This window comes from Mauremys mutica, chromosome 4 (assembly GCF_020497125.1).
Source record: "Mauremys mutica isolate MM-2020 ecotype Southern chromosome 4, ASM2049712v1, whole genome shotgun sequence".
NCBI classification, from domain to species: domain Eukaryota; kingdom Metazoa; phylum Chordata; order Testudines; family Geoemydidae; genus Mauremys; species Mauremys mutica.
The window spans coordinates 69,756,684-69,771,870 of NC_059075.1; the positions used below are offsets into that span (position 1 = coordinate 69,756,684).

Consider the following 15,187-nt stretch of genomic DNA (forward strand, 5'->3'; position numbering starts at 1 on the left):
AAAATAAAATTGATTTTATTGAACAAAACCCTAAATATTTTGAATACATAAATTTCTCTTATCAAAAGATGTTTCATGTTTACAGCTAAAATATTTTTTAAACAGTGGGATTAACTGTAGTTAATTAATTAAACTGATTATTTCAGGTAAGCCTGGGAAAAATTTTAAATATGCCTAAGTGAAAGTTACTAGAGCTTAAGTTCCTATTGCCTAAGTTTCTTGACAATTAGACAGTCTCCTAAGTTATTTTGGCTGAGCTACTGTGCCATATTTATGAAGCTTGAACTCAGAAGTTAAAATAAGGAGGAAAACATCTTTCTTTATACAGAAAAGCAGTCTTTAACTCAAAGTTTCTGATAAAGGCTCATTGATTTAACACATTTTTATTTAAATGTTTTAAGAGATAATAAATTTAGGCCTTTACATATTTTGCATTAAATTCAGATTTCATTTTAAAACAGATTTTAAAAAAGAAAAATTATAATTTAAATATCAAAAAATCCAAATTAAATTTAAAAATATTTTTTAAAACCATTGATATTTATCCACCTTGATTTCAGGTGCGCAGCATGATACACCTTAAAGAGGTCTGATTTTTAGGAAATGCGGCAGACCCACCCTCTGAAAAATCAGATCCCTATAAGGTGTCTGAAGTTGCGTACACTACAACTGAGGCACTGAAAAATTACTTGTCACTTTTGAAAACCTTGGTTGATATCACCAACGCAGGAGTAAACAAGATGTAACAGCATCATCACTGGAAATTCATCTATCAAATCCTAGAACGGTACATAAAATTAACTATGATGGATTGCAGTTATCACACCGAAAGCATTTTCATTTCTAAACGTAAAAAGACTGCCATGTCCAAGTCTCTATGTAATGGTTCTCAAGAAGCAGGCCAATAAGAATGGTGTTCCAGGAAGATATTATTTTACTCTATTGGAAAAAAAAATTCCAATTGGATCAGCTACCTGTGAGATACATCTGATCATCAGAGTTCAGGCCAAATTCACACCAAAGAAGCTACAATGTGTAACAAAGACCAAAAATTAGACTGACCTAGCCACATTGCTCAGCACTGAAAAATTTCAAGCCCTGTGAGATGTAGTAAGGTAGACCTAATCACCAGCGTAGACACTGGTAGGTCCACAGAAGAATTCTTCCATCAAGCTAGCTACAATCAACATGGTCAACAGTAGTAGAGCTGCAGCATCATAGCTGTGCCATTGTAGTATAGACATACCGTAATCAAGACCACTAACACCAGGCAGTTGCAATGCATTCATGAAGATCTTTGACTACAACTCAGACTCTTATCATTCCAGAAGTGCTTTCTTTACAAGGCTCTAAACAAAAGATTGCCTAGAACAAAGTTACATAACAAGGCAACAAACAGGGAAGCATGCTTTTATTTCAGAGTTCAAATTAAAAGATAAATGCACTCAAAACATGTTGGTTTTAACAGCAAGATCCTCAAGATTTTGATTAAATATCTTCCCTGGCCCTACAACAAACTCGATTTTTAAATTTACAATAAAAATATACTACATTTTTAAACTACAAATTATTTTATTTCTTGTGCATTTAGAAGAATTTAAGGGTTTTTCTATGCCTCTGCAACAACTTGAAACATTCATATAAACACGCACAAGACATTGTCAGTGGGACCTGGTTCAGCAATCAAAAATATATTTAGAGACAAACTGCTCATCACCTGGACAGTATTTTTAAACAGAACATTATAGAAGTCCCCCATTTCAAGGGCACCATTAGATATGAAATCCAACATTTGCTTCTATCACAGAATTCAAAACTACTTTAACTCACACTCTGAAACAGACATTTTAATGTCCCGTTTTAAAATTAAATTGGATTTTACAATTCCTCTCACATCCCTGTCATTTTTTGTTTTTATAACCAGACTCTCCTATTTTTTCTATTTTGTCTGAGTGAAAACCCACACAAACAGGGAAACTAACTAGACAAAAAATACAAAATACCCCAAATAAAACTGAATCGTGTCATCCCTCATGCCAATCTATTTCAGATACAGTAATTTTAGTATTTTTGTAAAAAAAAAAAAATCTGTATATCCAAGACAGTGAGGACACTTTGTAAGAGATTGTTTTGGGTCTGACCAATACCTGTTACCTATTGTGGAACGCTGAGTGTGTTGGTTTCCAAGCCACTTTAACTTAATCCTGCAAAGCCCCATAAATCACTACAGGGCAATCTCTTTACAGGAACATCATTTCCAAACACTGGCTTGCCAATAGATGGTTAAGAAGAGCAGGATTAAGTGCAGTCCATTATTAAAAATGTAAAAATGTAATTCAAAAAGTAAAAGACAACACTCAACAGGAGTCCTTATTAATACAACTTTAAGGCCCAAACTTGCAACATTCGCCCAAGCGAGTAAGCCCCGTGTAGGATCATGTGGGCAAAGCTACAGGATCGGGGATCCCTAGTTCGGACAGGAGGGGGACGGATACACAAACTGCAAGGCCGCCACCCCATAAACACACCCACACACTCCCGACAGCACGGACACGGGCGGGGAGCGGGTCCCTGCCAAAGTTCACGCGGAAGGGGGAGGTGGGAAAGCAAAGCCCGCACCGCGCCTGACTCCCTCCCTCCCCCGGGAAGCCAGAGGCGCAGCAGGAGCTGCGGTCAGAGCGCCCCAAGGAACTCGCCGCACCCCGCCCCGGCCTTCCTCACCCGGGGAGTCGATCACGGGGGCGGGGGGGCGGACTCACCTTCCTACTCCTGCCGCTGCTCCCACCGCTCCCTCCTCCTCGGCACTGACGCGCCCAGCAGCGCTAAGCCCCTCACGTACGGCCCGGAGACACCGGAGACAGCCCCGGGTCGCTCTCCCCACGGTGCTGCGCAGCCGCCACGGCCACAGACCAGGAGACAAACACCTCACACCGCCGCGCCCGCCCCGCCTCCCAACGGTGGCCCCGCCCCAACGGCCGCACGCACGCACGCGCTCCACCCACCTCCCACCGCCGCACGTCCTCATTGGCTGGAGGACGGTAGTTTGGGTGCGCGCGCCCCGCTCGCTGCCTGTGCCGCTGTGGGGGCGGGTTGCCCGCCGGCGGAGCGGCTGAGGGGCGCCTGGTCGCTGCGCGGGGGGAACGGGGGCGAAGTGGGGGCTGTGGCGCGTGAGTGGGGGATGATGAAGGGACACGGGGAATGAGGGGCTCCCTTGCTGTACCCCCGCCCACAGTTATGACCCCTCTGGACCGTCTCTTCCCTACCTTGCTCATCTCTCATGACCAGCCAAGGCTCCCACTCACCGGAACGGCAGCTCCCTCAAAACGCCCTTGTCTGGGCTAAGCGCCGCTCCCGCCCTGCTCTCGTAGCGTCTGAGCCCTTCTCTTCAACCACCTGCTTCTTCAGGCTGGACCGGCCGCCGGTTAGATCCTCCTCTGCGCTGCCCCTCACTCCCGTTGCATCTACCTCCCTTACGCCTCTGCTGCTCTCAGTCCTGCTCCTGCCTGTAGCCTGATCAGTGGAACTGGAGTCAGAGGGCCAGAGTAACCCCAAGCTAGTTTTCACAGCTGATTCTGAGAGGCTATTTTCGGGCTCAAAAACTCTTGTTAGCATTTCTGACACAGATGCGTACCCCATCATGGTTGTAAAACAGTCCAGCCCAAGCACTGACGGGACAAAAGATAAAAGCACTAATACCAGTTAGGAGAGACCTTTGGCAGCCAGAAGAATGGGGATACTACCAAGAGGAGATCAATCAGAGAAAGCAGGCATTAGCTTATAGGGCAGCCAAGGACCTACCAGCTTTGCAGATAGGCACTACTTTGAAGATCCAGTTATTAGACCCCAGAAGGAAGGGACTAACAGAGTTGTGAGGGATGCAGTGGCACCCAGGTAATACAACTCATTATGCAAGAAGGACAAGTGATTCATAAAAACAGGAGACACTTATGAGCCAGTAGACATAACACCCAGCTCATCACAGAACAGAAACAGAACCATCCAGAGGCCAACCTCAAAGGAAGGAAGAAGACTCCACTAAAAGATAGTTTGCTACAGTCAGTGATAAGTGACAGGGAGACAGAGATAGGTCACTCTTGGTATAGTCACCTGTTGAGAACAGATTATCTCAAAGACTGCATAACCAGTGAAGACAAGACTCCAACTTGGCTATGTGCAGCAATCTCTGGCTAAAAGGACACAGGGTGAGTGTCTAGGCATCAATTATTTGTTTTTAATGTTTATATTAAAATTGCAAAATAGGAAAGATGTATCATGATCAATGGAACTGGAGTCAGAGGGCCCATGTTCTCTGGAGAGACTGTTCTTTGTAGACACAGTACCAGGACCAGGTAGCAACTGAGCCACACAGACAAAGCAGTCCACAGGGTTAAATCCATATGTTCAGTTTAACATGCATTCAGCTTCACTCTTTGCTAATGAAACACTCCTCTTTTCTCCTCCACTAACTATTGGACAATTTCACTCCACTTTCAATGAAGGGATGAGTGTCTAAACAAGATTTGGGACTCCAGGGTCACATTATTTTATAGTCTTCATATTTTGAAGGGCAGGATAGTGATTAGGTAGGAGGTGGGGGAGTAGGGGGTGGCTAAGGACACAATGTCAGCAAGTGTTTCTTGGACCACCAAAAAGTCAGCAAACAGCTGCCTCTTTAAATCTTTTTCCATCTGCTTCAGGTTCACCAAATGCTTCATGTAGTTTGTCATATAAGTGTCCAGCCACTTTTTATCCTCTTGCCTAAACTTACCCTGTCTGCCCATATTTCCTTTGTATCTCTTTTTTTCTGAAACCTATATACTCCATTGCTCTTTCAAATTCAAACAGATCCTCTTTGTTTTTTCTTTTCTTGGCATGTAAATTGCCCAGCTAATCCTCCATTACTGTGGACCATACCAAGCTGTGTGCTTGCCTTTCCACAGAAGCATTAAAAAGCTCTAGTTTCTAGCCTTTTTACATTGAAAATGTTGTGTGCCTTTTAAGGCACCCCTCCCTTTTGTATTCCATTTTTTGTGCAGCCATGTGTTACAGCTGCATGCCAAACCAAGGATTTCCACTCTGATTAGTAAGGGGGGGGTCCATGTGTCAAATGAGCGAGATGGGAAAGACACTTGGGGAATAATGGGATCCAAATTCAGGCAGACAGCAGAACTATTATGCCTTCTGTAGAGGCATAAAAAGTAGGAGTGGCAGAGTCAGGGTGATCAGTTATAGCAGAATAGAAAGAGAGGTGGATACTTCTGCTGGCCTTGTGTGACCTAGATCCATGATTTTATGAGTACTAATGGAAGCGAGTGTAAGAATCCACAAATTACTTCCTCAAACCCTGATGCTTGCATGGAAGTGGCACAATGGCTAACTGGATGCTTTTAGCAATAAAATGCTGCTTACTGGATGCAAAAATTCCATCCTCCTTTGAGTTGTCCTCGTCCAGCTTGATCACCAGCTCTGTATCCAAGATTTACACAGAGAAGTCCTATGAGCCCACAAGCTCTCTGTTCAGGCTTCTGTGTGTGTAGTTCTCCTAGATGGCAGAGACCTTCCTCTCCTTCATAGGGAATCTTGGTGCCTGGGTTTGCTTGCTGTCCAAGAGCAGGTTCAACTGAGTGGAGGGACACTTCTTCAGTATCTGTACAACTTTTCATTGAGAAGACAAATGTAGATACCAGCCTTCAACTTTGTTTCTGTTTGTTGCTTTCTTATAATTATATCTGAGGGGTTTGATCCTCTGCCAGTATGAGTTGGCAGACCAGGTTAATGCCGAGATCTCTAAGGCTCCAGAATATCTGGTTGAAGACCTGTTTGTTTCTTTGGTAACCATCCATCTCCTTCTGGATCTCAGACTACTCTATAATGCTAAGAAAGCATTAATGTTGGCCTTTAGCCAGCTAGCAGCACATTCATAAGATGCTTGGCTGAGACATACTTTTTAGTTAAATTATCCAAAAGTTGAAAAAGTTTTATCAGTAGAAGGTGTCCCCTACATATATGTCTCACAACAGAGCACAGTGTTAGCAACATTATTTGTATAGGTAGGTGGGTCATAGGCAAGTCAGCCCCTAGATAGTGTAGTGCAAAAAGATGACCAGAGAGGCTACTTCTGCAATGAACAACTTGTGCAGGATATATCTAGGCAGCAGTGAGAAGACTATTTGCACTTACTGTATTAGCATGATAGGAAACTTGACCACACCGGCATTAAAATAACTGAGGCAGGAATGACTGGGACTCAGTTGTGCTTTAGTTCCCTCAAAAACAGTAGTCTGGAACATTTAACTCCATTAATAATTGATCAAAGTTCTTTTGTGTAAGAATTCAAGATGTATATCAGTCTATATAGGAAGAAAAAATGTTACCTTATCTATTGTAAACACGTCCATAGACATCCACGAGGCAGTGCAGCTACAATATTTGAATCAAGTGCTGCTTGTGGACACAGGACAGAGTTGCACCTGAAACAGGGTGGCTGGTGATGGCACTGCACCGCTGGAGTGTGTGCCAATGCAATTATACAAGTTTAATTAGCATTGGTATAATTCTGTTGTGTCAACAAGGCCCTTGGAATCTGTTGGAAAAGAATTGACTGCCTAACATGTCATAGACATATATTGTGATACATATATGATTTAGCATGATCCCATCAACTCCTGTTACGATATGTAGTCATAGGATATTTCCCTTCTGATCTATAAGGTACAAATACAAAGATGTAAAATCCTTCATTGTCTTACAAACACTATATTGTAGCTATTAGTTTTAAAATATCTTCCTATTTGAAATTAGAGAAATTAATCAAAGGTATATATTTTTTCTTCCTGGTACCACAATACATATTGTCTAGTGATTAGAATATATTCTCCATAATAAATTGTTAAACATTTCCAATTATATTTTCTTTTGTTCCCTTCAAACTGGTAAACATATTAACCCTCTTTGTAGCACTTTTTCAAGCCCTTATTTTGATTATTGCAGCCTTTTGTTGGCCTTGTTTACTGAAGCCTCAGACTGTGCAGGTCAATTCAAATTGCTACTGTTAAAATAATCTTCCCAGACTGTGGTTCTGACCAGATTACTCCCCTGTTTTGGGTCCCTTCATTGGCTTTCCCTTCTCCACATCAAATACAATCTTCTCATCCTTATGGTTGTGGCCCTAGCTGCTTTATTATTGTCACTTGTCACCTGTCCTTTCTCCAGAAATGTAGGCTATCTGACCCCTCTCTTGCCTCAGGTATTTATCTGCATATACTGTGGATGTAACCCGATTCCTCTTGGAGTCTGACCAGGGAATGTGCCCCCAGCCCCAGCTATTCTATTTGCATTTTGATTGACACCATGCCTTGCCAGTCTGAAGCCACCTGATGATGGCTGATCCAGCCCTTCTATATTCAAAGCCATAAATTTTTCCATAAGCAAAGAATATGAACTATAATCTGACAACACACCTACAACCAGCACCCAACCCTTCCAGGGTCTGTATAGAAATCCAAGCTGTATGTAGATCAAAAGCTTTTACACCAGGAACCTTAATTGTCATTTCACACCCTGGGAACATTTGTTGGAGTTTCATGACGTGGCTTAACTATGGTCTTAGCAGTCCCCATAGCTCTCCAGCCAATAAATGTCTCCCCATTAACCACCAATCTTCTGCTCCCACTGGCAATGTGATATATCTTTACCCAGGAGGGTGCAGCATGACATGTACACTATGGTATGGGCTGTGAATGGTACAGCATGAACATTATGTGCCATTGGCAAACTGCCAGTGTGACTCTCCCTCCTTACTGTTGAGTCACAGAGTTAACTTTATGAGTTTGGAGTGCAACTGGCCTTTCCAGCATTGCACTAGGACTCAGTGGGCATCAGGCAAAGTGACCCCACTGGCTACATATGGCTCACCTCTTCTCCCCCCTCATCCGAGGGCTCCTGAGGGCCATTTCCCAGCTATGGTTACATTTCTGGGCTTTTTTTCTAGGTCAGGGTGGCAGAGTTCGTAGGCTTGTTCTATCTCCATTAACTCATAGGCCTCTTTGACCATGGTAATTCTCAACCAGTTCCCAGGTTCCTTACATAACTCCTGAGTTGAAACCTCAGCATAGGCCATGACTTCTTTTTTTCTGAACTCCCTGAAATCTTCTCTTATACACTTCAGGGATTAGCTTAAATGTTTGTGTAAGTGGGAGAATAGGCTCGCTGTTGTGGAGCACTTTCCTGGTTTATACACTACCTTGGTGAAATGGGATAGCAAAATGATCTGCGTTCTTGCTCCCACTTCCTTTACCCATAGGCCTGCCTGACCTTGAGGGCTCCCCTTCCACTCTTCTGTGTGGCAGAGTCCTTGTTACCCCGACAAGGCTGGGTCCATTATTCCTGGGGGTCTCGACCCCCAATCTTGGGGTCACATAAGGCAACGGCTAGGGTGTCCCCCCTCAAGGGTGCTCTCTCCACAGTGGACGCTGCTCTGACCTACTGATCATTACATACAGTTCAGAGCAAATACAATTTATTAAACAGCAATCAATTTTTAAAAAAGAAGAAAAAAAAAAGAGAAAGGTTAAAGGAAAACATATAATCCTGCTCTGTGGCACGGTAACATCACAAACAGCCATCTCTGGAATGTAGGGGGAAGTTCACAGTCTGTTCCTCACATGTCCCAGGCCTCCTTCTCTCGGACACTTGCTCTGGTGGTGGCTACAAGTCTTCAGGCTCTAGGTGGCAGGATCCTTCGTACCAGTGTCAGCTCCCCTGTCGGGGTTACGATCCCACTCCAAGTGTAGCCTGCAAGTCCTCTTGGCTGGGGGTGTCTTCCTGCACTAGGCCTGCTGCCCAGGGTCCCCGCTCGCTCTCTCCAGCTGCTCACCACACCCAGCTCCATACTGCTCCAGCTCCACTCTGCCTCAGCATTGCTGCTCTGCCTACAGCCCCCTGGGCTGCTTTTACTGCCCCCTCTCTGGCTGTGGTTGCTGCAGTTCTCCTCCCAGTACAGGTCTACTCTCTGGGCTGCTTCTGTGGCTTTTGTTGCTGCAGCTCTGCTCCCAGCATGGATCTACTCCCCGGGCTGCTTCTCAGGTTCTCTCTGGCCAGCACAGCTCTGCTCCCCAGCTCAGCTCAGGCTCCTGCTCTCTCCTTAGCTTGGCCCCACTCTGTCTGACCCAGGCAATTCCAGCTGACACAGAGGATGGAACCCCCTGGCCTCCTGACTCCCTCATTAGCCTGCCCGCCCTGTCAATCAGGCTGACCTGGAACGTTGGCCTCTCCCCATTGCCCCGGGACTGTCAGTCTTAGGATCCTGATTTCCCATTGAACCTTCCCCTTTCTTTTGGTACTGCTGCTAGTCAACCAAAAAACCCCATTGAGTTTTAGTAAGGGGCCAACAGTCCCCTTAAATTTGCAACAAAATTTGTTTACAATCATCCTAATCTTTACAGTCTTCACTTTCCATAAGGGGAAAATGTCCAAGGCCTTTGTCCCAGACAGTAGTGGAGCCAGGTACCTTACCACATCCTCTCTTCCCACTTTATTAAAATCACATCCCATTTTAGAAGCATGTAGGAACACATCCATGTATCTCTACACCAGTGGTTCTCAACCAGGAGTCTGGGGCCGCAAGAAGGTTTCAGGGGGTCCGCCAAGCAAGTCCAGCATAAAACTCACTAGGGACTAGGGTAGAAAGCCAAAGCCCTGCTGTGCAGGACTGCAGCCCCGAACCCCAACACTTGTGGCTGAAGCTGAAGCCTGAGCAACTTAGCTTCGCAGTGCCCCCTGTGGTGTGGTGTGGTGCGGTGCCCTGGCTAACTGCCCTGCTTGCTATCCCTTAACGCCGGCACTGGCTTTTATATGGAGAAAAACAGTTGTGGCACAGGTGGCACAGCATATTGGGTGGGCCTCAGAAAGAAAAAGGTTGAGAACCCCTGGTCTACACCAACAACTGGGACAGGTAGCTGGGGACTAGCTCCACCTACCGGACTATGGTTCTGCTGGTGCAGTCTCTCCATCACGAGCTGATACTGATGCTCAGTGTCCCGTCCCCCCCATCTACCCCCTAGTGCTGCCACTGGTTTTCCTTCTCTTCTCTCTTGTACTAATAGTGCCTTTCCTGAGCTGCTCTCTGCTGGATTTCCAGATGCATTCTGCCCCTCTCCAGCTGCAGCTTCTCCTTCTCCAGCTGTTGAACTGTTCACCACTCCTGTTGCGTTAGTGTGCTTGGTCTGGACAGAACATAGTTACTGCCCCTGTCAGCCTCACCCCTCCAGGGCATTGGCTTCAAGAGTGTTGCTGAACCCTTTGCTAGCAGGCTGGAGGGTCTCTGTGAGCCTGAACCATCATTCCACTACTGGTCATTAGACTATAGTAAATTTACTAGCTATGATTTTGTTCTATACTGGGCTGAATCTGCCTTTCTCTGAATAGTTCACCCAGCTGATTTTTTCTTCAGCTGTTCATAATTAATTTTTCCCTGCTCTCTTTTCACTGTCCATTTCCCAAAAAGGCTATTGAGACTTTTTTTTTCTTTTTTGAGCATTTAAATGAGTGGATCCCAAGGAAATTCCATTAGTGCTCTGGGGAATATAGTTCACTGGTATACTGAAGAACACAGTACTGTCAATCAGGTAGATACCAATATTTATCTTTGATAAATACATTTGTATGGAAATCTGAAAGGAATCCTTTGGCTCCTAGTAAATTGCCAATATAGTCTTTAATGTCTCTTAATCCAATTGACCCTAATCTACACAAAAGGGAAACGGTGTCCACAAAACCCATTGCATGACAAGATAAATAATTTTCTGTGAAACTGCTGCCCTCTAGAGAGGGAATGAAAAATTACAGAATGATTAAATTTCAGAGTGGTAGCCGTGTTAGTCTGTATCAGCAAAAAGAATGCAGAGTACTTGTGGCACCTTAGAGACTAACAAATTTATTTGAGTATAAGCTTTCGTGGGCTAAAACCCACTTCATCAGATGCATGCAGTGGAAAATACAGTAGGAAGATATATATACACAGAGGACATGAAAAAATGGGTGTTGCCAGACTAACTATTACAAGAGCAATCAGTTAAGGTGGGCTATTATCAGCAGGAGAAAAAAAACTTTTGTAGTGATAATCAGGATAGCCATTTCCAACAGTTGACAAGAAGGTGTGAGTAACAGTAGGGGAAAAATTAGCATGGGGAAATAGGTTTTACTTTGTGTAATGACCCATCCACTCCCAGTCTTTATTCAAGCCTAATTTAATGGTGTCCAGTTTGCAAATTAATTCTAATTCTGCAGTTTCTTGTTGGACTCTGTTTTTTAATTTTTTTTGTTGGAGTATTGCGACTTTGAGGTCTGTAATCGAGTGACCAGGGAGGTTGAAGTGTTCTCCGACTGGTTTTTGAATGTTATAATTCTTGACTTCTGATTTGTGTCCATTTATTCTTTTGCATAGAGACTGTCCATCCAGTTTGGCCAATGTACATGGCAGAGGGGCATTGCTGGCACATGATGGCATTGGTAGATGTGAAGGTGAACGATCCTCTGATAGTGTGGCTGATGTGAGTAGGTCCTATGATGGTGTCCCCTTAATAGATATGGGGACAGAGTTGGCAACGGGCTTTGTTGCAAGGAGAGGTTCCTGGGTTATGGTCCACAGTAATGGAGGATTAGCGGTCAGTAGGTTTACAGTATAGGGTTGTGTTTATGTGACCATCACTTATTAGCACTGTAGTTTCCAGGAAGTGGATCTCTTGTGTGGACTGGTCCAGGGTGAGGTTGATGGTGGGATGAAAATTGTTGAAATCATGGTGGAATTCCTCAAGGGCTTCTTTTCCATGAGTCCAGATGATGAAGATGTCATCAGTGTAGCGCAAGTAGAGTAGGGGAGTTAGGGGACGAGAGCTAAGGAAGCATTGTTCTAAGTCAGTCATAAAAATGTTGGCATACTGTGGGGCCATGCGGGTACCCATAGCAGTTCCGCTGACTTGAAGGTATACATTGTCCCCAAATGTAAATAGTTGTGGGTGAGGACAAAGTCACAAAGTTCAGTCACCAGGTTTGCTGTGACATTATTGGGGATACTGTTCCGGACGACTTGTAGTCCATCACTGTGTGGAATGTTGGTGTAGAGGGCTTCTACATCCATAGTGGCCAGGATGGTGTTTCTGGAAGATCACCAATGGATTGTAGTTTCCTGAGGAAGTCAGTGGTGTCTCGAAGATAGCTAGGAGTGCTGGTAGCATAGGGCCTGAGGAGAGAGTCTACATCGCCAGACAATCCTGCTATCAGGGTGCCAATTCCTGAGATGATGGGGAGTCCAGGATTTCCAGGTTTATGGATCTTGGGTAGCATATAGAATACCCCTGGTCAGGATTCTAGGGGTGTGTCTGTGCAGATTTGTTCTTGTGCTTTTTCAGGGAGTTTCTTGAGCAGATGGTGTAGTTTCTTTTGGTAACCCTCAGTGGGATCAGAGGGTAAAGGTCTGTAGAATGTATGATTCCTTTAAAATGGTTATAGTGAAGGTTAATCCCAGGACACAGTTTCATCTGTAGAGGCCCTCATGATGGAGGAGAAACAGGACCCAAGTCTTCTAAACAGTACTATCCTCCTACATCTGTAGAGAGTGTAGCAGAATTGTCATTTTCTAGACTTGTGGAATTTGGGAATGGGCTCATGACACATGGCAGAATGGGTATACTGGGACACCCAGAATCACAGTGGAGGTGCTGGGAATGTCAGTATTGTTTGGTGTGAGATTAATTCCCATCTGTCGCCCCATTAGCCTCTTTACCTTTATCTCTAAACTCTTTATCTCTAAACTCACTGAATAATGCAATCTGCAACAGATGCACTTTCTCCTCCAACTTCATTTTTGATCCCTTCCAATCTGGCTTCAGCCCTCTCATCTGCTGACATTGCTTTCACTAAGGTTTCTAATTACTTCCTTCTCACCATATCACAAGGTCTCTATTCCACCTGCCCCCTCCTCAACCTTTCTGCTGTTTCTGACAATGTCCATCATCATCATCATCATCATTTCATTTTCACTGGGTTTTTGAGATTGTTCTCTCCTTGTCTTTCTTTTATCTCTGACCACTCAGTTAGCATCTTTGTAGGTAGGTCCTTCTCCCACTGTCCTTGGGGCTTCCCTGGGGCTCTGTTCTTGGCCCTTTGATATTGGCCATTTGCACCCCATCTTTGGGCAATCTCACCTAATTGTTATCTTAAACTAAGTATGAACAAAAGTGAACTTCTGATCTTCCATCTGACTTTTCTCTACATCCTCCCTTCTCTGTCACTGGTGACAACACCAGCATCATCCCCTTAACTCTCAGATTAAGAGCCTCAGCTATTTTTTTTACTCCTGCTTTTCCTTTGCCCCCCACATCTCAAAGCCATGTTCAAATTCTGTAATTTTTTTCTTACTCAACAACAAATGATAGGATTGGAGTATGGTTTGGAGATGCGTGGGGCAAAGGAGAGAAAGGAGTCCAAAATAATTCCTAAATTAAGGGGCATCTCTGTCTTCCCTTGTTCTCCTGGACCCAGCCACAGTTCTCAGAGGCACACTTTCTGGTTGCCCATACCAGGCCTGTAAACCAACACTGTCTTTGAACCACGCATGGTGAAAAGTTCTTCCCATTATCCTTGGATATGTTGTGCAGTGCACAGCACACCCCTCTAACATGAATGGCATTGGGCATACTGGCATCCTAAGAGGTTTGTGGCAGCATCCTCTTGCCTTCAGTTGGCCAAATGCACATACCACCACTGTTCTCCTTTTTTCAGGTGCTCTGAAATCAAGTTATGGCTTAATGAGACAGGGTCAGTGAGAATCAACTTAAGTCCCCTATAACAACAAGTGGGCACAAACACCCCTTTGATATCCATATTATTGGGAATGAATCCCTCGTCAAAATAAGTAAACACCAGATTTCTGGAGTACCCTGGCATTATGCACCCTGTTAGCACAGGCCACATTGATGTTTATGAACTTCCTGCAATGATCAGCCCAGGCTTGTATAATGAGCAACTAGCATTTTTCTGGTTGACATATTCATATGCATCTTGTAAGGAGCAAACAATGGGCACTTATTTGTTATCAATAGCCCCAGCACTGTTCAGGAACCCCTTTATCTAAAAAACAGCTACTATTTCAGGAACATTAGCAAATTTCAACACCCATGGGCAAACCACATCTATAATTGCCTCACAAATCCTTGTCACCACAGCACCAACAGCTGACTTGCTAACACCACACTGGCTAGAGTGTGAGCTCCTCAGGGCACCTATCCCTTCTTGAATGCCTGGAAAGGCCAAATGAACTAAAAAAATAAAGTCTCGTCTGCTCAGACTCCAGCTGGACTCATCCTCTTCTCCCTGGGGGCCTCTTTCTTCCTGCTCACTGAGCAGTTGCAGGAGATGCAGGTGTTATGTCCTAGGGGCAGCCGGTGTAGGAAGCAATCACTTGAGGCCAGAGAGCAGACAGCTAACCAAAACCTCCATTTTATTTACAGAAACAGAGAGCTCACTCAGCCGGTTGAAACCGGCTGAGCTATCCCTTAATAGTCTAACTCAGTTGCCATAGTATGTCCTAGGGGCAGCCGGTGTAGGAAGCAATCACTTGAGGCCAGAGAGCAGACAGCTAACCAAAACCTCCATTTTATTTACAGAAACAGAGAGCTCACTCAGCCGGTTGAAACCGGCTGAGCTATCCCTTAATAGTCTAACTCAGTTGCCATAGTAACAAAACCCATGACAACCAAATACACAACAGCAGGGCCTACCATGCCTTCTTTGCTGTCTTGCTTCTCTTTGCTTTAGCCAAGTCACGTGCCTCACTCTCCTTGAGCCAGGGTCCCTAGCCCTCCTTTTTCAGAGCTCAGGTCAGTCCAGTCTCTCCCATGAAATCAGGAGCTCCTAGTCTTCCTTCCCAGAGCTGGATTATAATGAAAACGACCCTTCTACTTACCTCAAGTCCAATCTTGCTCCCCATAGCTGCCTGCAGTTTCCTAATCTTCTGGCATTCCTAGAACTCTCAAGCCTCCTAATTGGAATATTAGCCTCCCATTGAAGCTTTTCCAGGCCCAGGGACTACTCCAGGTGCCTGTTCCATCTGTCTTTACCTCTCCAGGCCTAGCCTGAATTAATCACATGACTTCACTACCTCATTTATTATTACCCACTTGAGGAGGTG

The 15,187-nt window shown here is 44.6% G+C and overlaps 1 protein-coding gene across 1 annotated transcript in view; it reads right to left on the minus strand.

Annotated features, from left to right (window-relative positions):
• PALS1 (protein associated with LIN7 1, MAGUK p55 family member) overlaps positions 1-2,896 on the minus strand; it is a 132,963-nt gene extending 130,067 nt beyond the window's left edge. The window contains exon 1 of the mRNA XM_045012440.1: positions 2,760-2,896. The gene's annotated coding sequence lies outside the window, so the exon portion shown is untranslated. The remainder of the gene's footprint in view (positions 1-2,759) is intronic.
• Positions 2,897-15,187: the final 12,291 nt, after the last annotated feature.